This window comes from Procambarus clarkii, chromosome 36 (genome assembly GCF_040958095.1).
Source record: "Procambarus clarkii isolate CNS0578487 chromosome 36, FALCON_Pclarkii_2.0, whole genome shotgun sequence".
NCBI classification, from domain to species: domain Eukaryota; kingdom Metazoa; phylum Arthropoda; class Malacostraca; order Decapoda; family Cambaridae; genus Procambarus; species Procambarus clarkii.
Window position 1 is genome coordinate 23749696 of NC_091185.1, and position 27566 is coordinate 23777261.

The 27566-nt window shown below is 41.9% G+C and overlaps 1 protein-coding gene across 2 annotated transcripts in view; it reads right to left on the reverse strand.

The window, feature by feature from the left end:
• LOC123756156 (protein CLP1 homolog) overlaps window positions 1–7876 on the reverse strand; it is a 60288-nt gene extending 52412 nt beyond the window's left edge. The window contains exon 1 of one of the 2 annotated variants that reach the window (XM_069336576.1): window positions 7613–7876. The gene's annotated coding sequence lies outside the window, so the exon portion shown is untranslated. The remainder of the gene's footprint in view (window positions 1–7612) is intronic. The other variant, XM_045739222.2, reaches the window with a different exon arrangement.
• Window positions 7877–27566: the final 19690 nt, after the last annotated feature.

A 27566-nucleotide genomic window follows, 5' to 3' on the forward strand; every position in this document is an offset into this window, starting at 1 on the left:
GGGGAGACACTCACGCACCTGGGGGGGGAGACACTCACGCACCTGGGGGGGGAGACACTCACGCACCTGGGGGGGGGAAGACACTCACGCACCTGGGGGGGGGGAAGACACTCACTCACCCGGGGGGGGGACACTCACGCACCTGGGGGGGGGGACACTCACGCACCGGGGGAGGGAAGACACTCGCTCACCCGGGGGGGGGGACACTCACGCACCGGGGGAGGGAAGACACTCACGCACCGGGGGAGGCGCACACACTAACGCACCGGGGGGAGGCGCGCACACTAACGCACCGGGGGAGGCGCACACACTAACGCACTGGGGGGGGGGGAAGACACACACTCACGCACCGGGGGGGGGGACACTCACGCACCGGGGGGGGGACACTCACGCACCGGGGGGGGGGACACTCACGCACCGGGGGAGGGGGGGACACTCACGCACCGGGGGGGGACACTCATGCACCGGGGGGGGGGAGGACTCACGCACCGGGAACCCCCCCCCCCGCCCCATGATCACCTCATTCCCTGGGGACCCCCCTCCCCCTCAGGCTCCAGCACCCCCTCTCACACTCCAGCACCCCCCTCACGCTCATGCTCGGGTCCCCCCTCACGCTCCATGCAGGACCCCCTTAAGCACCGGGGACCCTCACACGCTACAGCTAGGACCGAATCATGCACTGGGGGCCCTTCCCCCTCACGCTCCAGTACCCCCCCCCCCCTCCCCTTTCGCTCTCAAGTAACACTTGAGTGCCTGGCCGGCGTTTTCCCACAGAAAAGTCGTGGTGCTGTCCCAGTGTTTGGAGTTTTCTGTCAAGAGGAATTGACCCTTATGGTCAAGCCTGATCCGGATTGGTTGAAGACATGTAGGCCTGTGGAGGCAGGGCCCCAAAGGGTAGTGCCTAGCCATGCCCTTGCCCCGGATTCTAGAGCACCTAGTTATGTTTAAATCCATTGGCCACAGGCTTGGGATAGGCGGAGTTAATTTGGGCCTAGGAACTAGGGGGGGTGGAGCCTGTCCCTGTGGTAAGCGCTTTTAGAAAATATTAGTCAGTGTGTCTTGGGGCCTCAACTGAAGTACAGGTCAGGTGACCTGCAGGCAGCCAATCAACATCCTTTGGCAAGCTGCAGTATTGAAGGTAATTGTGCACTTGAGTTTATGTATATTTCAGTATTACATTCCATTGCCTCGTAGGGATTTAGAGTAGGCTATGTTTTCAATTTTGATTTAAATATACGGGTTCCAATAATAGAGTATTTTAATGTATTTGTGTTTAGTTATCTGTTCCCTTTGATTAATGACTTATTCATTCTTGTGATTTTCATTTGCTGTGCTAGAAATTCCCCCGTGTTCTCCATCTTATGAATATTAAAGTCGCTCTTGAATCGCCCTTTCAGTTCAGTATGATTACGATACTAATCGATTAAGATTCATTTATTTGCCCTTTGAGTTCCATGATTATTGAGTCCCTTCCTTCCTGGGGAAGCAATAATTTAGACACATTTATGTTTCGGGAAGGGGGTGGCAGTGTTTAATGATTTTAATTATTAGTTCTAAATTAATAACCCCTATTCTTGTGGTGTCCTCCTCATTTTATACTCTGCTTATATTCGTGGCAGTCCAGTGAGGTGTCATACTGGACTGTAACAGTGTTAAGCTGGGGTATTGGATGAAAGAACTGAGAGAAGCAAGGAGAAATTGTTATAACAAGGGTATAGGTCTAGGGTTTATTACAAAGACATAATGGACTATGTCACCCAAAAGTGTCAGGAGGCTGTAAGCAGGTTTGTTCCGGCCCGACAGGAAAAAAACAGAAGCAAAAGAAGAAACCGTGGTTTAATAGTATTATAGTGTGGGTTGGTGGTGTTGTCGTTGATCCTTCTTTCTGGACAACCCAACCCACAACTCGGTAGAGTGCTTATACTTTACCAGGAGATCACACTGGCCACTTCTGGCTCTCGGAGAGAGGCTCAACGTCACACGTTTAGGGGATGCGGCTCCAAAACTTAGCCTCGTTGTCACGTGCACACACCCACTCGAGCCGCTGTGACTCCCCACTCTCTCCTTAGGTGATATGATCTCCTCAATCCCCTTCGACTTATTAGTTTTCCGTCCTACCCTGTCCACAGCAGTGGTTCTTGGTTCTCTCTCTCTCTCTCTCTCTCTCCTCCTTTACTACCTCCTCGGAAGCCTCACTATGACAAGGGCAAACACCAGCAAATTTGAATACATTTACTGGACCAAACACATACACACATATAATAATAATAATAATGAATCCTACACACTATACTGTTTCAGTCAGGTTGCACTCCAACACCATCAGAACTCTATCATCAGCTTACCAAGTGGTATCCTATCTCCTGGTTCACCACCTAATATTACCAACCTCCTCAAGTAGGTCAAGTCCTATAATACAATGTTGCACTATCAGCAAGAGAATACATGTCTATAAACATGTACAAGGAAAATCAGCATATGAATGCAATAACATATCAGTATAAATGTTCCTTGATAAACAACAATGATCAATCGATCACCCAATCAGTCCTAGAACACATACATTTCTAGGTAATCCAGCCTACGACTGTAACTCTATACTTCAGTGTAAACTCCTTGGTACAAAAATGGCAAACTACCACTCGCCTTTCACTGCATCTTGCATGCTAATGACAACCAAACGCTCTATCACCTCCTTACAAGTAATCATTTAGAACTTCCCTTCCACATCTGGAAGTTCACTACCCTGATATCTTCAGGTTCTTCTGGGCTTAACTATCAGGATCCTCTGCAGTTCCTCCAGGCTGATACACCATGAAGTTTTCCTTGAGCAACTACGGTGCTCCGCCACTTCTACTAGGGTCCTCCACAGCTCTCCTGGCTGCTACACCATGAAGTTTCTTCGAACAACTATGGTGCTTCACCACCTCTACAGAAGCATGTGACACTCCTCTTCACTGCTGCTCCTCACAGCTCGAGGTCCTCTGCTCCACTACCTTGGAGTCTCATCAACTACTCCCTCTGTGCTGGCTTCAAAGTTCTCGGCAACTTCTTCCCCAAAGACAAACCTTCAACCCATTGACACTCCAATAAAAATGTTTCCCCTTAAACACAAAGAAAAATGACCACACACTATGTTTGCCTCCAACATCTATCTGCTCTCTACATACTGTGAGAGTGGACTTCCCCATTTTGGGCTGGTCCATACTCCGCCTTGGCCGGCGTTCCTCACTCACTCTGGGAAGGTCCTCCACCGCCATGAGCTGCAGGGATGCCAGATTGGGCTACAAGTAGCGAATTGGGCTACTTTTCAGAGCCCTGCGCTCCCAAATTTTTAATTTCGCTACTTGCTACTTTTTGGGCTACTTTAAAAACAAGTTGGTCTATTTTGGACTATTAATGTTAAGAAACTCAATGCTGATTTTTATGCTTTTTATAATGTCATGTGTACAAATCACAGCCGCGTCCAACAGCTTGATTGAATAGACCACTTACCGCAGGAGGCCAGGTCAGAGACCGATCCCCTGGGAACGTTGATCCTAGGAACTTCCCAAAGAAAAAGTAACCGCAAGGCAAGATAATCCTCCCCAGGGGCTATATATTTCCCAACCTTAATTGCCATTAATACTTCATCCCGGGTACTGTCTATGTTAAGTGACCTCCCACTGTTGCCTACTATAAATATTAGGTTTCTCTTTAGGTGTTTCCAAGAATCAAATGACTGTCGTTAGAGCGGATTAGCATACAGTGAACTTGGCACCTTCATCTGTGCTTTCATTGTTAGTGTGGGTCTGACCTCCAGGAGGATAGTTCGACACAAGTTACCGCATATAGAAAAGAAGTTACTGCTGTTACTTTTAGAATTTGCTTAAGTGTTAAGATAAAGAAGTGTAAAATGGGGAAGTGGTCTAAATACCAGAAAGCGTTTCAGATGTCCTGGCTGAATGATCCCGTGTTTGGAAAGTGGTTGGCTGAAGTGAAAGAACATGGAAATGAGGCATATTGTAAAGTTTGTAGAACTGAGATAAGAGCTCATAGAAGTGGTTTAAAGAAACACAGTGAAACATTAAAACACAGACAAAATATATCGGAGGTAAGTCATCAGCAGATGAGCATCAAGTCTGTTCTATCAAAGGAGGAAGATAAACTTACTAAATTTGAATGTCATCTGTCTGTATGTACTGTCGCTATCTAGAAATCTAACATTGTGTTTGTAACTCATCTTGTATGTACTTTTACCTGAATAAACATTTGATTTGATTCGATTTGACTAAAAAATTGGGCTACTCTACTTGCAAATTCGCTACTTTTTGACTGTCAGCTTGCTACTTTTAGCAATTTGGATCTGGCAACCCTGATGAGCTGGGCTCCCTCAGTCACTTGCCAGCGCTCAGAGGAGATGGATGTCGCTCCGCCCTCCAGGACGTTCCTCCCTCTCCAGTCTCTTATTTTATGCCTTCTGCCTTATCAAAACATGTCTAACTTATCAATAAACATTGCTACTGTCGCTAGGCACACGACCAACTACAAGTAATCGCTATAGACTGGCTCAAAATCGTGCTTACCACAAATTGCCTGGTCGAGGGCGCTCCTCCCTCTGACGGAGTCTGGTCAGGGCACTCCCACGGCCCACGATAATGTCTCTGGGCGGTTTAATAAACACTCCTCGCCGTCCAGGACTTGAGACCACAACGTTCCCAGCTCGATTCCACAGCTGGAACGTCTGCACACTTCTCTCTTGGAGATGTATCACTACGGGTTCCTTTCTGACGGGAGCTCAAATGGAGCACGGCTTCCCCTTGCGATGTCTGGCATTCAAGTGAGATGAAAGCCCTCCAGAAGCAAGCCTCACGCCTCCAGCAAATTATCCTTATCTCCAAACCAGTCATTCATCTATTTTCTTATTCACTGCCCATAATCTCAAATTGTTCATCATATCCAACCAACTATTTTACATCTGTATCTTCACCTCTATATTTCCTAGACCTTCTAGTCAGGTCAGGCTTGATAGAATAATTCTCAAAGGGGAGACTCGTTTTTCGGCTGCCTGGGATCATAACAATAGGGAATGTGTGAAAGCAAAGGAGCTGAACAAAAGGGCATGGAGGAACTTCCGTAATAACAGAACACCAGAAAGTAGAGAGATACCAGAGAACCAGGAACGAGTATGTTAGTGAGAGAAGAGCAGCCGAGAAAAGGTATGAAAATGACATAGCTAATAAAGACAAGACCGAACCAATGCTACTACACAGTCACATCAGGAGGAAAACAACAGTGAAGGAACAGGTGATGAAACTTAGGACGGGTAAGGACAGGTACATAGAGAATGACAAAGAGGTGTGTAAAGAACTCAACAAAAGGTTCTAGGAGGTCTTTACAATAGACCATGGAGAGGTCACGGTGCTAGGAGAGGTGGCAGCAAACCAGGTGACCTAGGAAGCGTTCGAAATTTCTAGAGATGAGGTCAAGAAGCACCTGTTGGAGCTGGACGTGAGAAAAACTGTTGGGCCGGACGGAATCTCACCATAGGTATTGAAAGTGTGCAGGAGCACTTTGTTTGCCACTCTACATTGTGTATAGTAGTCACTGAAAACGGGAGACCTACCAGAAATATGGAAGACTGCTAATGTAGTCCCAATATACAAAAAGGGTGACAGACAAAAGGCACTGAACTACAGGCCAGTGTCCTTAACTTGTATACCACGCAAGGTGATGGAGAAGATCGTGAAAAAAAAACGAGTAACATCTAAAGAGAAGGGACTTCGTGACAACCCATCAACATAGGTTCAGGGGAGAGTAAATCTTGCCTTACAGGCTTAATAGAATTCTACGATCAGGTGACAAAGATTAAGCAAGAAAGAGAAGGATGGGCGGACTGCATTTTTTTGGACTGTCGAAAAGCCTTTGACACAGTACCCCATAAAAGGCTGATGAATAGGCTGGAGAAACCGGCAGGAGTAACTGGTAGGGCGCTCCAGTGGATAAGGGAGTACCTAAGCAATAGGAAGCAGAGAGTTACAGTGAGGGGTGAGACCTCAGATTGGCGTGAAGTCACCAGTGGAGTCCCACAGGGCTCTGTACTCAAACCTATCCTGTTTCTGATATATGTAAATGATCTCCCAGAGGGTATAGACTCATTCCTCTCAATGTTTGCTGACGACGCTAAAATTATGAGAAGGATTAAGACAGAGGAGGACAACTTGAGGCTTCAAAAAGACCTGGACAAGCTCCAGGAATGGTCGAACAAATGGTTGTTAGAGTTTAACCCAAGCAAATGTAATGTAATGAAGATAGAGGTAAGAAGCAAGAGACCAGATACAAGGTATCATTTGGGAGATGAAATACTTCAAGAGTCAGAGAGAAAGACCTGGGGGTTGATATCACGCCAGACCTGTTTTCTTTAGCTCATATCAAGAGGATAACATCAGCGGCATATGCCAGGTTGGCTAAGATAAGAACGGCGTTTAAAAACTTGTGTAAGGAATCTTTCAGAACATTATATACCACATATGTCAGGTCAATCCTGGAGTATGCGGCTCCAGCATGGAGTCCATATCTAGTCAAGCATAAGATTAAACTGGAAAAGGTTCAAAGGTTTGCCACCAGACTAGTACCCGAGCTGAGAGGTATGAGCTACGAGGAGAGACTACGGGAATTAAACCTAACTTCGATGGAAGACAGAAGAGTTATGGGGGGACATGATCACCACTTTCAAGATTCTCAGAGGAATCGATAGGGTAGATAAAGACAGGCTGTTTAACACAAGGGTCACACGCACTAGAGGACACAGGCGGAAACCGAGTGCCCAAATGAGCCACAGAGATATTAGAAAGAACTTTTTTAGTGTCAGTGATTGACAAATGGAATGCATTAGGATGTGGTGGAGGCTGACTCCATACACAGTTTCAAGTGTAGATATGATAGAGCCCAGTAGGCTCAGGAACCTGTACACCTGTTGATTGACGGGACCAAAGAGCCAGAGCTCAACCCCCACAAGCACAATTAGGTGAGTACACACGCACACACGGGCGCGCGTGCCCTGACACCCTGACTAGGTCACTCACGGACTGGTACTCTCGTGCACCAGAAAACTCACACAGTAGGGCGCTCACGCACCAGGGCTATTCACACACCAGGGGACACTCACGCACTAAAAGGCTCACTCAACAGGATACTCTCGCACTAAGGGGCTCATTCAACAGGACACTCACGCACAAGAATACTCTCGTGCACCAAGACTAGGTCGCTCATATCTGGGCACTCACGCACCGGGGCGCTTACGTAGGCACCAGGGCGCTCACGTAGGCAGCAAGGCACTCACGCACGCACTAGGGCGCTTACGTACGCACCAGGGCACTCACGCACTAAGGCACTCACTCACGCATCAGGACTCTGACGCACGCACTAGGCCACTCACGCACTAGGGCGCTCACTCACGTACCAGGGCGCTCACGTACACACCAGGGGACTCTCACGCTCTAGTGCACTTCGAGTAACAGTTTGGGCTCACCATTCGGAAGAATGAAAAAGTTGGAAGGAATGCATCAAATGAGGGGTGAATTAATGTCTAGTAACTTCTGAATAAACAAATACATATTAAGGAACTAATTACCTGCTGGAGTTATGGCGTTGGGAATGGCCAGACAATTTCAACTATTATATGAAGAAACTACTGGCTCCTTACACGTGTTTTGGAGATCACGTGAACTCGCCCGACTCTGTATTTGTGATCGCCCGTTCTACCACTTGGTCGTCTTGCTGTACCGAAAGTCACGGGCAAGAACGACCATGTGGCGACACTGTCACCCGGTAACTAACTGACCATTCTTCCAACCCGTCCTCGGGCTGGGTTTGTCTGGCAACCGCCAATTCCAAAGACTCATCAATGTTTCCATAATGTGTATTCAAAATCGTAATTTTTGCTACGTATATATTAATAATGTTATGATTATATTTTGGTATTTAGTTTGCCTAAATTATGTTTGTTGTTTTGATTCCGTTTACAATTATCTGTATTTCAAGCTGTATACTCAGGCCAGGCTCGTTAACGAGACTACCTTAGAGTACATTCTCATCCGTCCACACACTAGACTGTTTAAAGCAGCGGACGTCCTCCCCAGACGTATTCAGCAATTTTAACATACTGTATATTAAAAATTGGTTTGTTCTCATATATATATATATATATATATATATATATATATATATATATATATATATATATATATATATATATATATATATATATATAGTAATACATAACAATTATATATATAGTTAGACGAAGGTTAGGTTAGGTTAAGTGTTTAAGTTTTGTTGGCGATTATATGTATTTGAAGTACGTGGGTGAAGCATTTATAGAATTATAATTCGAACAGAGGACGTGAATGAAGCACTTGTTCCGGAAGTGTTCGGACCTCATCAGTTGTGAGTCATGTGTAAATTGCTTTTCATTCATAAACAGGGGGTTTGGTGACTGGATTAACGAGCTTGGATCTTTGTATGCGAGGACGGACTGCCCTTAGAGACACATTCATCAATTTTAACATAGAATTAAAAAAAATTCTCACATATAAGTCAATGTTATTGTATTAAATATCTATGTATAATTAGGCATAGGTAAATCATGCCAAACATTGGCATACAGACCATTTTCTTTGCTTCAGTGGTTTACTCTGGTAGCTCAGTTGAAGCAAAAAAAATTATTTCAGGTAGATCAGTTAAGGCTCATTACAGTCGTGTATCAACAAATGTACCAATTGCTCGTAGCTTTGTCATATTTGCTAGAATTACCTAGGTTATGGTACCCAATGTTTAGAAAGGCGAGACAAATAATATCAAATTTTCTTACATGATATAAAAATTCGAAAACTCTGATGATGGTGATTTAATTTAATTAGGTTAATTTTGAATAATTTCATCCTTTGAATTTATTATTATTTTAATAAGCATTAGTTGTAATTAAATTGAACAATGGCTCAGTCATTTATTTAATTCAATAAATACCTGTTATGTGTTAAAAACTTCGGATGACAAATTTGATAGCCTTTAACTCACAAACAGTAAAAAGATTTCAAACAATTTGTAATAAAAACGTTTCTTCCATTATTTTGTTTCATTATACTTAATTTCAGATATTATAACATTTACGATGGCCAATTACAGATATTATGACATTTACGGTGGCCAATTACAGATATTATAACTTTACGGTGACCAATTACAGATATTATAACTTTACGGTGACCAATTACAGATATTATAATTTTACGGTGACCAATTACAGATATTATAACATTAACGGTGGCCATGGACAAGTGACGCAGACGAAGAGTCACAATAACGTGGCTGAAGATATGGTAATCAAACCACACATAAGAAGATGACGAAACGGCGATGTTTCGGTTCGTTCTGGACCGAATCGTCATCTTCTGATGAGTGGTTTGGTCACGGGCAAGTGACGTCATAAAAACCAAACCGAACAATTTTATGGTAAACATTCAATATCGCATCATTGTTTGCCATATAAGAAGGAGATTCCGCATTATCACATAATAAATTGCTGCGTGATTCTCCAAGAACCGAAGCCAATAGAAGTCATATCGAACACCTTTTAGATGAAGTGCCTGAAGTCCGTCTACTTAACTCGACGGAACAACTCATATTGGAAGCTAGATCTCACGTTTTTCTCCACCAGTATTTATGAGTTGTGTTATTGGTCAGTTTACTACGCACTGACTAGTGACCACATTGATACAAGAACAGTTATTAATATAGCTCTACCACCCAGATGCCAGATTCACGAAAGCACTTACGCAAGCAATTGCGAACGTGTAAATCTTTCCTCAATCTTTGACGGCTTTGTTACATTTATTAAACAGTTTACAAGCATGAAAACTTCCCATTCAACTGTTGTTATTGTTATAAACATCCTCCTTGTGCTTCGGAGCTCATTAACTGTTTAATTATTGGAAACAAAGCCGCCAAAGATTGAGAAAAGATGTACAGGTTCGTAAGTGCTTTCGTGAATCTGGCTCCAGACCTCCAGTTCCCGAGCCCTGATGGGATTTTATCAAAGCAGATCGAACGAAATTTCAGGAATCTCTTGAAATTTGGCACCAAAACTACACTCCGCCAGACAACGCTAAAGAGATGGAAAAAGATTTAGTAAATGTAATACATAGAGCAACAAATCACTCCATCCCCATAAAAGAAAACAATTATCCAACAACATAAAGACCATTGGCATTACTGTAATGGGATCAAAGAACTTCATAACAGACTAAATTGTGCGCGAAGGAATTTCAGAAGAGACAGAACCCAAGCTAATCAAGAACTTCTTAAAGCTGTCCAAGATCATGTACATGAAGAAACAGCAAAAATAAAAGAATAAAAATGGCTCGAGTGGTGTGCCAAGCTAAATCAGCATACGTCTTTGGATGACATCTGGAGGCAGATCAACAAGGCCAAAGGAAAATCGCCCCCTGCTTCGCCTCCATCATGTACATGCAGAGCAAAAACCAGAAATCATAGCAAATCTATTTACTTCAAGAACCATTTCCACTCAACTTCATCAAGCAACTTACCAACAAAGACTTCAAGCAGCATAATGGAAAAAAAATAGACGATGCTTAGCCTTACCCGACGAACTAGACCAACCTTTCAGTCTGAAAGAACTCAGAAGAGCTACAAAGAAAATTAAAAAACCAAGCTCCAGGTGACGACAAAATCAACATGCTGGCCAAGAAAATGGCGAAGAAGCCTTCTTGAATCTCATCAACAGAGAATGGGTGACAAGGACTCGACCACTCTCTTGGAAATGTGCAATTAAAGTTCCCATTCCAAAACCCAAATCCAAGATCTATCTCATTAACAAGCTGTCTGGCCAAAACTTCGGAAAAAATGGGTCTTAATCGAATTAAAAGGAAAGACAATGCACTGCACCAAATTATTATTGATTACATAAAAGGTGTAGGGGCCCCTAAACCTACGGCTTCCCCTGGGAGCCGGTCGGCCGAGCGGACAGCACGCTGTACTTGTGATCCTGTGGTCCCGGGTTCGATCCCGGGCGCCGGCGAGAAACAATGGGCAGAGTTTCTTTCACCCTATGCCCCTGTTACCTAGCAGTAAATAGGTACCTGGGTGTTAGTCAGCTGTCACGGGCTGCTTCCTGGGGGTGGAGGCCTGGTCGAGGACCGGGCCGCGGGGACACTAAAGCCCCGAAATCATCTCAAGATAACCTCAAGATAACCCCAGAATGCCTCACCTCCCTCCTGGATCAAATCAAGGACAAACTAGGAATTTTTATTTTTGTGTACTTAGAAAAAGCTTTTGAGTTAGCCAATGCTCCAGCTGCACTGTGCTGCCTGGTGGATAAGGAAATCAAAGGACACGCTCTTGTCTTTGCCGAAGGATGTATCTTTAACCGAGAAGCTAAAGTCAAATTCCAAGGAAAAACATCCTCCTCGGAGAGACTGGAAAATGGGACTCTGCATGGAGGAATGCTAAGTACCTTCCTCTTCAACTGTCTCATGGAACAATTCATGAAGCTCAAGTTACCAAATGCCAAGCTGCCTAACTCTGCAGACGACTTTATGGTCATCATCAATGGCAAAGGCGCTACGAACCATGCACAAAAATGCCTAGACATCATCAGCAAGGAAGCGGAACGCATAGAAGTGAAAATAAACAGCAATAAAACAAAAGCAATGGCCGTTAAAATGAGAACTCAAGACATCAGACCTGCAATACAAGAACAAGAAATTGAGTGGGTTACCTCTTTTCAATACCTTGAAGTCGTAATGGACAGCCAGTTAAAATTCACTTAAGAAATGTAATATCTTCAGCAACGTTGCAAAGTCAGACACTTAGCTTCGCGATCCGTGACAAGTCTTAGAGATGGTGCATCTCTACCAGTAATTAAAATGTACTACGTTCAAGCAGCTAGGCCATCCATTTACTATGCTGCTCCTGCTCTTACATCCATCAGTGATAACCAATGGGAGAAACTGGAGGTGTCACAAAATGATGTCCACAGAGCAATGCTGGGAACACCTTTATGGACGTGTCGAGAGAATCTAAGAATGGAAACCAACTTACCAGTCTTAGAAAATAGGATCGATCAAAGAATAGTCAACATAACAACAAAATCTGTTTGAACCACCGCCAGACTGTTAATCAAAGACAACATACACAGAAAGCTTCATAGAAACCTTCAATATGGAACAAATGCATGGACGGATAGTCTGGTCAAGATTCTAGAGAAAGTGGACTTGAAATGGACCATTAAAAACAAAAGTGAAGAAGAACCTTACATTACCATGGTCAGAAGTAATGTTCTTATATTACTTCTATATTACCATGGTCAGAAGTAATGTTCTTATATTACTTCTATATTACATGGACAGAAGTAATGTTCTTATATTACTTCTATATTACATGGACAGAAGTAATGTTCTTTTATTACCATGGTCAGAAGTAATGTTCTTATATTACCATGGTCAGAAGTAATGTTCTTATATTACTTCTATATTACATGGACAGAAGTAATGTTCTTACATTACTTCTATATTACATGGACAGAAGTAATGTTCTTATATTACCATGGACAGAAGTAATGTTCGTACCATGATCAGAACTAATAGGCCACTAATTGGTTACATTAACGGAGTTAAATCACTGGGAGATGAAACATCAATAAATTTTTCATCCACTTTTTGGGATTTTGGGATTATTGCATGAGCACATCGAAGATGCTCCCTCAGCTTCTCCCTCCGTGTAAAGGAACAGTCACAGACGGAACATTTGAAGTGTTTATTGCCACCATGGGTCGATTGGTGCCTCTGCAAGTGACCTTTCGAGGCTACAAAAACGCCGCAAGACGGACAGGAGAGAAAATTTTCTGGCATAAATATTTGATATGGTGACTGACGTTCGTCGGTTTTTGCTGGTGTAACGTATGATTATGTCACGTTCTTGAGTAGATTAGATACACAGTGTTTAGTGGGTTTTCATATTTATTTAGTAGTCTTGGATACAACAGTGTCGTAGACTTTGAGACCGAGCTTGGAGCAGAGCAGAGAGCTAAATGAGGCCGAATTAGTCGGGGAGCTCTATGTGGGAGAACAACCCGTTCTCGCACTTTCTTACAGTCAATATTGACTTACTAAATACGTGCTTATGTGACATACTAAACATACTAGTTTACCTTGAAAAGCTTCATAGAAAACACCGACCTTACCTAACCTTCTTAGTATGTTAAGATAAGCATCTTATTGCTTCGTAATTACAATTATTACTTAACCTATACCTATAATAGGTATAGGTTAAGTTTACTAGTTTACCTTGAAAAGCTTCATAGAAAACACCGACCTTTCCTAACCTTCTTAGTATGTTAAGATAAGCATCTTATTGCTTCGTAATTACAATTATTACTTAACCTATACCTATAATAGGTTAAGTAATAATTGTAATTACGAAGCAATAAGATGCTTATCTTAACATACTAAGAAGGTTAGGTAAGGTCGGGGTTTTCTATGAAGCTTTTCAAGATAAACTAGTATGTTTAGTATGTCATATATGCACATATTTAATAAGTCAATATTGACTATACAAAAGTGCGAGAACGGGTTGGGGAGAGCGTTGTAGCTCAATGCGGTCCTAGTCTGCTGTCTGTTCTGTGTCGAAGCTGTAGCCTCTTGGGGTCGATTAGAACTGCATACGCCGAGTGCTTCATTCTTGACTGTGGAAATTGTACTGTTGGCTATTCGCAATTCGCTTGCTTATATTCGGTAACTGCACCTCAGCTTCCTCCAACCAGGATGGAAAGAATGTTACTTGTAAATAGGGATAGGATTATAGCTTGTGTAGTTAGTGCTAATTAGTTATGCCATTAAGATAATGAGAGACTGTAGTGAGTATATTGTTTGTACTTGCTACACTTTTCTTAATTTTGCCCGCATCCTTTTTCACTTTGTCATCAATCTCCTCGACTTCGTCCGCCCTCTGCTGGACTACGTCCTCATTACTAACCCCACCAATTACAACTTTAATAGGCTCGCTGCTGAATGTATAACGAATATTAAACGACATGCACGTTAGTAAGACATTGGAGAACTGATGATTGTTGGCAAGATTGCTTCTCTACGGACATTAAACTGGAAACTGTGTGACTCTAAGACAGTGTAGGCGCTCTCATTGGTTTCCTGTAGAACATCGTTGGGCTGGCCATTCAGCGCCAATGTCATCGTCTCAAATATCTCGAGGAGACCACGTGTTAAACCTACATAAAAAATCTAATATTGTGAATTCTAATATAAACTATGCCAATTTATAATATCTGACATACGTGAATGCCTTTTCGTAACGTTGTAAAACAGTAAATTAGACTTGAGGCTGGCTAACTAAAAGACACGGTTTTGGGGGAGGAAATAACTGGGGATAATTTAGAGAGTTCATAATTACCTCGGAGTGAGATAAAGATGCAAATCATAACACAGTTTTCTTTTCCTGTATTCTTATTATAAATCCTTAGGTGGCATAATTGAAGCTCAAAATTAATAAGTCAAAAATTAAAACACAAATATACTAACTTTCCGATGGGGGTTCAATATTCGACGTAAAGCATGCTATGAAGAGTTAATGCCAGTCGCAATCGTCGTCATCCTCGTCATTATTGAGGTGTGCTGTAGGGTCTTCCTCATCCTTCAGTAGCAAATACTTTAACATGGACGGTTGATCCGGCATATCTGCCATCCTGAAGGATTAATTATAAATCGTGTTATGTTAGAAACTCCACTACGTAGTCTCTTTAGGATCAGACAAATGTTGAATGGCTTTTGTTTGATTGATGAAGATTAAGCCACCCAAGAGCTGGCACGGGCATAAATAGCCATAAGTGTTAGATTTTTGGGGAGTGAATGTGATCTTTGGTCGTGAAAGGATATAATACGTGCTGTGCTCGCATTTATATCGTCAGTCCCTTACTATGTGGTTGATATCGCGGCGGAGAATATTGTTTGACAGCATTTATGAGGGTGTCCAGCTGCTAGACACTTTTCATTGCCAGAAGAGTGGAAGTGTTGATGGCTTCGGAGTAGTTACTGCAAAATTCAGGGACTCTTAATCTCTTCAGAGGTCCTTGTGTCTTCACATTCCAGGAGATAGTGAAGTATTGACTTTTCTGTGATTGTTTGGCAGAAGATGCATTCCCACTCTCTGGGTTCACTAATTTTTCAGTTGAATCTGTAACCTAGACGAAGTCTATATAACAGAACTGCTATTTCCCTGTGAATTAATTTCGGGATATTTAACCTGTCTAACTTGGTGGCATGAAGATATCATATTGCAGAGGGCGAACCTTCTGCTACTGTCGGGTGTAGATAGGCTTTGTTGAGGTGTGCGAGTTTTTTGGTGATGATGTTTTTTATGCACTCTAGGCTAGCTTGGATTTTTTTGTGGATCACTGGATGACAAGTTGCCAATTTAGCAATTTCATCGGCTTTCTCATTTATTGTGATTCCAACATGGGATAGGATCCAGTTTAGGGTGATGTTGAGTCCTTTGCCTTTAGATACTGCTCCTAGATACAAAATTGTGGTAATTATTTCCACGTTATCTTTCCATTGCTTTTTTCCTAATATTTGAAGTGCAGCTTTTGAACCTGTGTGTATGATTGCCTTTTGAGTGTTTTGAGTAATCACATATGCGACTGTTGTATAGCAAACAGCTCAGTTTGGGTTGCTGATACTGGTCCTCTCAGTCTCCAATATGCCTGCTCGCTATCCGTGCAAAGAGCAGCGCCAGCACTCTCATATTCTGTGTCAACCGATCCGTCTGTGAAGATGTGGGTGGCTCCTGCTACTGCATTGCTGTTCATGTGCTTTTCCATGATGCGCCTTAGAATTGTTGAATCATAGGCAGCCCTTTTCATCGGAAGACCTTCTATTACTATTTTGAAAGTAGGTTCCCACAGTGGGAACAAGTATAGTTTGGGTGTGGTCGATCACCTCTATCCAGAATCATGCTTTTTAATTGTAGTCTGTTTAGGACTTTTCCCGCTCTAACAGCCCAAGAGTTACCATTGTTTTGGCAAAGTCCAACCACCAAGGCCTGTCGTACTGGGACTGGATCAGGGGAAGCAATTATCTTACTGATAATAGTATTTGTTCTTTGAGATATTCTTTCTTGAAGAGAGGGCAAACCCGTTTCCAGTCTTAGAGTTTCAAGCCTGGTCCACATAAGGGCTCCCAGGGCAGCTCTCATAGCATATATACAAGAGTTTTACATACAAGAGTTTAGTCACCATTTGGTCCGGGAGACATCTCCCGTCACGCTGGGTGCAGTCGCACCTCCACAGATCTCCAGTATCATCTATTGATACTGGTGATGGCTTAAAATGGCCACCACTTACGGGCTATTTATGCCCGTGCCACCTTTTGGGTGGCTTCATCTTCATCTTAACACATTCACAAGGGAGACATCTCCCGTCATGCAGGGTGCATTCGCACCTCCACATATCTCCAGTATCAGCTCTTGATACTGGTGATGGCTTAAAATGGCCACCACTTACGGGCTATTCATGCCCGTGCCACCTTTTGGGTGGCTTAATCTTCATCTTAACACATTCATAAGGGAAACATCTCCCGTCATGCAGGGTGCATTCGCACCTCCACAGATCTCCAGTATCAGCTCTTGATACTGGTAATGGCTTAAAAGGGCCACCACTTATGGGCTATTCATGCCCGTGCCACCTTTTGGGTGGCTTAATCTTCATCAATCAATCAATCAATCAACAAGAGTTTACATTCTTGCAAAGCCACTAGTAGCGTAGCGTTTCGGGCAGGTCCTTAACCCTAATTTCCCCGGAATAAGACCCCGCCGAATCGTTTAACAACCAGGTACCCATTCACTGCTGGGTGAACAGAGGCTACAGTTAAGGATTTGGCGCCCCGTCAATCCTCCCCGGCCAGGATTTGAACCCAGGCCAAAGCGCTTGCGGAACGCCAAGCGAGTGTCTTACCACTGTGCCACAGGGACTGCATTGTTTTGTGCTACTTCAACGTTTCTCCACTGTTGTTGTGATAGGTTTGTGATTCCACGTGCAGCATAGTCGATCACTGATCTGACTGTGTGAAGGACTTGCAGATTGGCACTTACAGAGAGGAAGGTTAGTGACCTGAGGATTGCCACCTGGGCCGCAGTTCTCTCTCGCAAGTAAGTGACCTCAGCATTAAAATTTGTGTTTAAGATTATACCAGATATTGATAAGTGTTCACCCATTCAATTGTCTGACCCTGTACTTTGAGTTGATTATTGGGCCTCACTATTTTTATGGGCATGGATTTTGTCTTTGTGGGGTTAAGTGTGATACTAATCTGCTTTGCCTCTTCACTTATGCAGTCTAAGCATTTGGGTGCAAAGCACGCTGCATCCTTTCCTTTTATGATGATGACAAAGTCGTCCGCATTGTTTAGCAGCCTGCAGTGTTGTAAGAATTTCAGCTTCATTATTATTTCCATTAAACAGTTGAAGAGAAGGGGGTTGAGAATGTCTCCTTGCAGAGTACCATTTTCAGGTCTTTCGTATTCAGAGACTGCTATGAAGTTTCACTCATGCTTCTCTGTTTGTGAGACAGTTTTTGGCCCAGAAGAGCAGCTTGCCTTTGACCTCTTTGTCGATGAGGCAGCAGACAGCTGGGGTGCTAGCCAGTTCAAATTAAGGCTTTCTCGAGGTCCAGGAATATCAGTATTCCTGGTCTGTCATTTAGGTAGGCAAACAGAGTTGTAATACATTCTACTGTGCCAACTCCTTTTCTATAGGCATACATATCCTTGTGCAGTTTAGCTGTCAGCCGTCGTGGCTGCACAGCTTTGGAGAGAGATAGGCCTTGGATTAGCTGGATCTTCCGGTTTTGGGATCGGCACTATGTCTGACCTATTCCAAGCTGTAGGTGTAGTTTGAGAAGTCCAAGCTGAATTAACTAATTTTAGACATGCTTCTGCACATGTGTTATGACCCCACATACACCAAGTATGATTGGTGTATGATGTGATCATACCGTTGTATAAAATAAGGCAGAATAGCCTAATATAATGTTTCTTGAAATATGATTATATGAATTCTATGAATATTATTGAATTCTATGCATTACTGTATATAACAAACTTTATGTATTGGCATGTACTATGTATACATTTATATGCCTGATGTATTATAATAGTAATACATATGCATTATTACAATATATTCATTTCTTTGCTATCAAATGGAATAGCTTCAATTAATTCACACTGATTGTACTTAGTACTTAATGTACTTGTATTGTGAGAACATGTACTACCCAGTAAACACAAAACGTTTGTGGACGTTTTAAAATGGTGCTACAAAGGTAATACTGTAACTTTTGACATAAATACGTATTTCTGATGCCCTTAAAACCATTTGATATAACTAAAAACATATATTCTTGAGACACAGGTTTACAGGGACATGGAGAGTAAGAGTGACTGAGAGTGAGTAAGAGTGGGTAAGAGTAAGAGTGAGTAAGAGTAACTGAGAGTGCGTAAGAGTGACTGAGAGTGTGTAAGAGTAAGAGTGAGTGAGAGCAAGAGTCAGAGTGAGTATGAGAGTGGGTAAGAGTGAGTAAGAGTTAAAATTTTAAAAAAATTAACGAATTAAATGCTCTTGTCTGCACAGAAAAAATAGATATTATTGCACTTACCGAAACGTGGATGAATGTAGAAAATAGAGAACTATTAGCTGAATATCAAATATATGGATTTAAACTATTTCACACAGATAGATATATTAGACGAGGAGGTGGAGTAGCCATATATGTTAGGGACAATTTGAAATGTAGTCTCAAAGAGGGAATCAAAACAGAGCCACACACAGAAACTATTTGGATTGAATTAAACGAAAAAGCTAATAATATTATAATAGGAGTAATATATAGGCCACCAAATTTAGACAGAATGGAAGCAAAGCATCTATGGGATGAAATATCTAGAGCATCTAGATCTAACAGTATTTATGTCATGGGTGACTTTAATTTTAGCGGAATAAACTGGTTGAACAAAACAGGGAATAGTGAAGCAGAAGATTTTCTAGAATTAATTGACGATTGCTTTCTTACGCAACACATTAAGGAACCAACACGGGAAAATAATATTTTAGATTTAGTGTTAACTAACAGGGAAACGCAAATTAATGACATCGAAATAGGGAGTGAGCTAGGGAGCAGTGATCACAAAGAAATCAGATTTAGCATAGAATGGAATAGACCAGTAGGAGAAAATTCTGTTAAAGTGCCAGATTTTCGAAAAGCTGATTTTAATAGCCTAAGAAATTTTTTGGGTCAAATTGATTGGAAAGGCTTGGGTATGGGGTGTGGGCCGGTCTTGGAGCGAGACATGAACCCAGCGATAGGTGACTTAAATGGGGATTTCGATGTGGATTCAATATATAACTTATTTAAGAATATTCTAAACAAAGCACAGGATCGTAGTATACCATACAAATTGAATAGATCGTATACTAATGACCCAAAGTGGATAACAAAGAATTTGAAGAACCTTATAGGTAAAAAGAGAGCTTGGTACAAAAGGATTAAAAATGGGGAGGTCACTTTAGAACAGGAATTCGTACAACTGGTTAGAAATGTTAAAAAAGAGATAAGGAAAGCAAAAAGAAACTATGAAGTTCGCATAGCAGGGCAAGCAAAGACAAATCCTAAAGGGTTTTTTCAGTTATATCGTACTAAGACTAGGGAAAGGATAGGTCCATTAAAAACTGAGACAGGTCAAATAACAGATAGTGATGAAGAGATGAGTAGTATTTTTAATAAATATTTTGTATCTGTATTTACTAAAGAGGAACTTAACAATATGCCTTCAGCCGAACAAGTCTATGTGGGTGGGGACGAGGACAGGTTGACGAGTTTAGCAGTTACCAGGGAGGATGTTCTTAAACAAATAGTAAAACTCAAACCAAACAAATCCCCAGGGCCGGATGAAGTGTTTGCTAGGGTGCTTAAAGAATGCAAAGAGGAGCTTTGTGACCCACTGTCAACCATATTTAATAAATCAATAGAGTCAGGCAGAGTGCCAGAGTTTTGGAAAGTTGCTAATGTGATACCAGTTTTTAAGAAAGGAGATAGATCACTTGCGTCTAACTATCGACCAATTAGCCTAACGTCTATTGTGGGAAAGTTACTCGAATCTATAATAGCAAATAAAATTCGTCTTCATCTTGAAAAACATAAATTAATAATTGAGTCGCAACATGGTTTTATAAATGGCCGTTCATGTTTAACAAATTTGTTATCTTTTTATTCTAGCATTGTTGAGGCAGTTGATAGTGGTAAGGATTGCGATGTTGTATACCTTGACTTTAGCAAAGCTTTTGATACAGTGCCACATGAAAGACTGATTAAAAAAATAGAGTCTCATGGTATTGGGGGTGCTATATTAAGCTGGATTAGAGCATGGCTATACCAAAGGAAACAGAGAGTTAGTATAAATGGAATCAAGTCAGAGTGGGAAAATGTTGTAAGTGGAGTGCCTCAAGGCTCTGTCCTGGGACCTCTGTTGTTTATAATATATATAAATGATTTAGATTCAGGTTTGAGTAGCAACATTTGCAAATTTGCCGATGATACGAAAATCGGTAGGGAAATTAATTCGGAGGAGGACTCACTATCACTTCAAGTTGATCTAGATAGGGTTTTGAAATGGTCAAAGGATTGGCAGATGCAGTTTAATGCTGATAAATGTAAAGTTCTGAGGTTAGGTAATGATGATAGAGTTACAAGATACGAGCTAGATGGTGTTGTGATTGCGAAGTCGGATTGCGAAAGGGATCTGGGAGTTATGATTAGTAAGAATTTAAAACAAAAGGATCAATGCATAAATGTTCGTAATAAGGCAAATCGGACACTTGGATTTATTAATCGCAGCGTTAGTAACAAGACACCTGGTGTGGTTCTCAAGCTATATCTTGCTCTAGTTAGGCCCCATTTAGATTATGCAGTTCAGTTTTGGTCGCCACATTATAGAATGGATATAAATTCACTTGAACGTGTCCAGCGTAGGATGACTAAGTTAATTCCCCAAATTAGAAATCTTTCATATGAAGAAAGATTAACAAAGCTTAAGTTGCATTCACTGGAAAGGCGAAGAGTTAGGGGTGACATGATAGAGGTTTACAAGTGGATGAATGGACATAACCGGGGGGATATTAATAGGGTATTAAAAGTATCAACACAGGACAGAACACGAAACAATGGATATAAATTGGATAAGTTTAGATTTAGGAAAGACTTGGGTAAATACTGGTTCAGTAACAGGGTTGTTGATTTGTGGAACCAATTGCCGCGTAACATTGTGGAGGTGGGGTCCCTCGATTGTTTCAAGCACGGGTTGGACAAGTATATGAGTGGGATTGGGTGGTTATAGAATAGGAGCTGCCTCGTATGGGCCAATAGGCCTTCTGCAGTTACCTTTGTTCTTATGTTCTTATGTTAAGAGTGACTGAGAGTGAGTTAGAGTAAGAGTGACTGAGAGTGAGTAATATGATTGAGAGTGAGTGAGAGTAAGAGTGAGAATAAGAGTGATTGGGAGTAAGATTGATTGAGAGTATGAGTGAGAGTAAGAGCGAGTATGAGAGTAAGAGTGATTGAGAGTAAGAGTGAGTATGAGAGTAAGAGTGAGTATGAGATTAAGAGTGATTGAGAGTAGGAGTGATTGAGAGTAAGAGTGATTGAGAGTAAGAGTGGTTGAGAGTAAGAGTATGAGAGTAAGAGTGATTGGGAGTAGGAATGAGAGTAAGAGTGAGAGAAAAAGTTAGAGTAAGAGTAAGAGTGAGAGAAAAAGTTAGAGTAAGAGTGAGTATGAGAGTCAGTAAGAGTGTTTGATGTGAATGGGTAGCTGGCCAGGGAGGCAGGATGTGACGTGTGGTTGGCCTTGTGATCTCTAATGTTGGTTTATGTATATATGATGGATTTTTGGTCCTGTTTTAACTTATAATTATTTAGCAGGAATGTAATAAGATATTGCATAGTATTAATGTGACAATAATATATGCATTATTTCCTTGATAATCAAACTTGTTGTTCAAAGATAATATACAATCTTTGAAGGAAACATTTTGAGAGGGCGAGCTGGCAACTCTGGGCTGGTGGTGAGGGACACACACATCAGGGTTGCCAGATTGGGCTACAAGTAGCGAATTGGGCTACTTTTGAATGCTCCGCGCTCCCAAATTTTAAATTTCGCTACTTGCGACTTTTTAGGCTACTTTAAAAGCAAATTGGGCTAGTAATGTTAAACTGAATGATGATTATTTATGCTTTTATAATTTAATGTGTTCAAATCACAGCCGCGTCAAACAGCCTGATTGACTAGACCACTTACCACAGGAGGCCAGGTCAGAAACCGGCCCTCTGGGATGTTGATCCTAGCTAGGAACCTTTGAAAAAAAAGTAACCGCAAGGCAAAGTAATCCTCCCCAGGAGCCATAGATTTTTCCAACCTTAATTGTCGTTAATATTTCATCCCGAAAGTTACAGCTGATTCCACAGATCTTCATTAAAGAGAGAACGTTATCTAGAAATGTACAGATTGATAAATGATTGGCAACATCCCTTACAGTTAATACCTTTGTCAGGAAGACGATGGTTGGCAAGGAGCGGTAGTGTAAAGTGGCTGTTAGATCAGTGAGATTCTTTAACAACTCATTACCATATCGCTTCTTGCTCTTGTGATAAATATGTTGCAAGGCAACTATTTTCAATGCACTTTGATCCCCCCCAATAAGCTATATTTCACATTTCTCAGACCAATCCTAAATCATTTTGAAAGGATGAATTGACTTTATCAAAAAGATGAAGCAGATCAGTGTAGCCTTCACACTGTCTTAGAAAACTTCACTCTTGGAATGCTCAAAAGAATCGTGCATCCTCATCATGCAAAGCTTCATGTTAATTTGGACTACATTTACATATATCTGCCCCTGGAGAAAGTGGATTTTGGATACGAATTTTCAACACTTCGGGCCACTAACAGACAAAACAATTTTATAACCTAGGAAAAGTTTCAAAATATTCAAGAAAGATGCCATAATATTTTAGTGAAAGCTTGCAAAGAGCTTTCTCGTATTCCAAGTAATGCTGAAACTTTAAAAAACGTGAAAAATGGGTCCTTTTATATGCCTTAGTCACACACAGCCACGATTTTCAGAACTTCCATTAGTATTGGCTGACCTAATCTAAGCTTAGTGAAATTGAAAGTCAGTGGCGCCTACAGTTAACCATTGATTGGTCCAACATTTGTGAGAGACAAATTCCAACATCTGGATCGTCATTTTAGACCAAAGCAATAACGTCAAGAACACTGCTGGCGATCCCGTATTGATTGACCTCGCTGAATTTGCTTTGAAAATATACAGCCTACCAATCAGTAATGTCTTTGTTGAACGGGTATTTTCTAGAGTAACATCTGTGAAAACTAAACTGAGAAATCGAATGGGACTTGAGCTTTTGACATCAATCTTGAGAATCAAAACATATCTTAAAGAAAACGTAATTTCTTACTCATCATTTGAATCACTCATGCCAATGCTTAAATATGAGTCTGCAATATACAAGAACGAGCCTGTGGATGCAGACGATGATCTTGATAATCTTCAACTGTGAATACTTGGAAGGACTGTACACCCATTATGCTTCATACAGCATATATTGGTAGGTTATTCTATTATCATACTTTATAAATATATATATATATATATATGCAGAGATAATATTAACAAAACAATTAAAATCGCGTAGTGTACTCTATATTATAAAATATATTACTTTGAACCCTGTATCAGTCACTAAACAAAAAATTGGGCTACTCTTATTGCAAATTTGCTACTTTTAGACCCTCAGCTCGCTACTTTCAGCAATTTGGATCTGACAACCCTGACACACATGGTTAGTGCAGGGTTGCCAGATTGGGCTACAAGTAGCGAATTGGGCTACTTTTGAGAGCCCCACGCTCCCAATTTTTTTATTTCGCTACTTGCGACTTTTTGGGGTAGTTTAAAAGCAAGTTGGGCTATTAATATTAAGAAACTCAATGATGAATATTTATGCTTTAATAATGTAATGTGTACAAATCACAGCCGAGTCCAACAGCCTGATTGACTAGACCACTTACCGCAGGAGCCCTGGTCAGAGACCGGCCCCTGGGGACGTTAATCCTAGGAACCTTTGAAAGAAAAAGTAACCGCAAGGCAAGGTAATCCTCCCCAGGGGCCATAGATTTCCCAACCTTAATTGTCATTAATACTTCATCCCTAAAGCTACAGCTGGTTCCACAGATCTTCATTAAGGGGACAAAGTTATCTAGAAATTTACAGATTGATAAATGATGGGAAAGATCCCTTACAGTTTATACCTTTGTCAGGAAGACGATGGTTGGCAAGAAGCGTTAGTGTAAAGCGGCTGTTTGATCAGTGGGATTCTTTAACAACTCATTACCAAATAGTTTTTTCCTCTTGTGATAAATATGCTGCAAGGCAACTATTTTCAATGTACGCTGATCCCTCCAATAAGCTATATTTCACGTCTCAAACCAATCCTAAATGATTTTGAAAGGATGAATTTACTTTATCAAAAAGATGAAGCAGATCAGTGTAGCCTTCACACTGTCTTAGAAAACTTCACTCTTGGAATACTCAGAAGAATCGTTCGTCCTCATCATGCAAAGCTTCATGTTAATTTGAACTACAATTCTATGTATCTATCCCGGGAGAAAGTTGACTTTGGTTACGAATTTTCAACACTTCGGGCCACTCGAAAAGATACGTGAATTTAGAGACAATTCTATAACCAATGTTCCAACGATGTGTCAATATTTCATTCAAAATGATCTGCTACCAGAAATTTTAGCCAAATATCCCCGGTTTGCTAACTGTAGGTAGTAACTAAGTGATTGTAACCTATCCACCGCTGCCCACTGAATGGGGGGCGGTGTGCAGGACAAACATATTGTGACGGTAACGCGTTGGTGTTCGGCTGTTTAAGGCTAGGGGTATGGCCTCGTCACATAGTTATAAAAAAAAATAGAAAAACTGGAACTTCGTCTGTGGTAAGGTAAGGAGAAGACACACAAAACACAAGTAAAACTTTAACAATGAAATTTTAATTACGTTAAATAAATCAAAACATGAAAATATGGACAGACAAATATGTATAATAAAATCAATCAATCAAAATAATAAGAATACTTAAATGACACAATGAAAAGTTACGTTAAGGCAAAATAACAAGAAGTGCAACAAAAGTTTAAGTGGGAAGTGCTGGAATATTGGCTTAAAGCCACCACCTCTCTCAGTACACTCTAGAGTCTAGCTGGGAGGAGTGCTGGCTACGAAAGCACTGAACATTCTGAAGACTGATGTTGGGGCGACCCCAGACATCGGGTAGTATTGGGGGGCGAGTGCAGGTGCAGCCAGACCGGCGACCAATCAGCGGAGCCGTAGCGATCAACGGGTAGTTTGGTGATTTGGGTCCGAACAGGTGGCGGGCTGCATACGTTTCTGCTCACCCTGGCAAGCCTTGCTGGTGCTGGTGTTGTTGGCGTTGTTGGACATTTCTTCCATAGTCTTTTTATATAATTGTGAAGACGTAATTTTGGAGGGAAGAGCAGGCTCAATCTCTTGAAGGAGATTATCGTCACAACTCTCCCCCGAAGCCTGCGGTTCTGGAAGAAGTACGTCTTTATGTGGTGGAGTAATGGATGGAGTTGCTTCTACTTCATAAACTCTGGAGAGATCATGGGCTAAGATGTTGTCAGACTCTTGGTATAGCGTGTCTCCAGGTTGAATTTCTGCAGTTAGCAAGCCCATAGTAGAAGACGTTGAGATGAGAAGTGGGCGTGCTGCAGGAGGTGTAGGGTGGTGTGGTCCGTATGGATGGTGGACCGAGCACTTTTCAGGTGTGGAGTGAAGTGCTGAAGCTTCAGGATGAGGAAGAGTAGCTCCTTGCCAATTGTTCCGTAGATCCTTGTAGCAGTAGTCGCTGACAGGTGTATTCTTCTCGCCTCGTTGCTGCATCACGACACCACCCACGTCGGTACCATTGGCGTCGACATGGAGGATGAAGGGCTTATCTGACGAGGTGAGAGTGGAATTAGAAGAGGGCATAGGAGCACGATTATTATCCTGAAAGCATTTGGGAAGATCATTAAGGATTTTGGAATTAGAAAGCGCCGACTCCTTGTCAGTGCTTTCGGGAGAAGAAGCCGGGATGGTCTCACTGTGGATGTAGGGTTCTGTGAAGGTAGAACAATTAATCAAGACAGTGGGAGGAGTACCATTATATTGCTTCAGGAGGTTGACGTGGCACAGCTGGGTCTTCCGCCGCCTATCTGGAGTCTCTATCACATAATTATTATTATTCCTGCACTCTTTGACGCAGTAGGGTCCTGAAAATCTGTTTTGTAAAGGTGAACCTGGGATAGGGAAATAAGCAAGGACGAAGTCTCCCGGCTTGAATTTTCTTACTTTGCTGGTCTGGTCGTAATGAGTCTTCATTCTCACCTGGGCTTTCAATAGATTATCATGAGCAAAGCGGTGGACTCTCTCTAGAATGTGTTGAAGGTTTTGAAGAAACTGGGGCACATTCTGATGCTCACTGAAGGTGGCATCTCTGAGAGAGTCTTTGAAAGCCTTAAGGGGAGTACGGCACTTACGGCCGTAGAGCATCTCATAAGGAGATACTCCTAGGGACTCATTGGGGAGACTTCTGAAAATACACATTATTAGGTCAATCTGCTTATCCCAATCCTTTGAGGTTTCACTACAAAACTTTTTCAAGAGTGCTTTGATGGTCTGATGACTACGTTCAAGAGAACCCTGTGAAGCAGGATGATAGGGGCTGGACAATACCTGTTTGATGTTGAACTCCTCCAGTGTTCTTTTGAAGAGATCACTGGTGAAGTTGGTGCCACAGTCACTTTGAATCTCCCTGGGAAATCCGTATTGAGTGAAGATCTTCAGTAGATGTTTGATAACCGTAGCAGCCGTGATGTTCTTCACTGGAACTGCTATGGGAAATCTGGTGGTAGGACACAGGATGGTTAGGATGTAGGCGTTACCTGAACTGGTCCGAGGTAAAGGACCAACACAGTCTATTATGAGTCTGTGGAAAGGTTCCGCAGGCACCTGTATGGGAATCAGTGGTGCTCTGGGAATGGAGACGTTCGGTTTGCCTGCCATCTGACATGTATGACACTGTTTTACGTACTGTTTGACGTTATTTACCATACCTGGCCAGTAGTAGTCTTGACGAATCCCATGGTAAGTCTTGTTGAAGCCGTAGTGGGAGAATGATCCGTGGGCCAGGTGTAGAATAGTGGGCCGCAGGCTGGTGGGAATCACAAGTTGTTCGGTGTTGGCCCAATCGTCCTCCTCCTTCAGTTTACTGGGTCTATATCGGCGGTAGAGCAAGTCGTTCTCTAGGAAGAACCCAGGAATACTGTCGGGTTGAGTCTCAGCCTGGAAAAACAATGGTGTTAAAG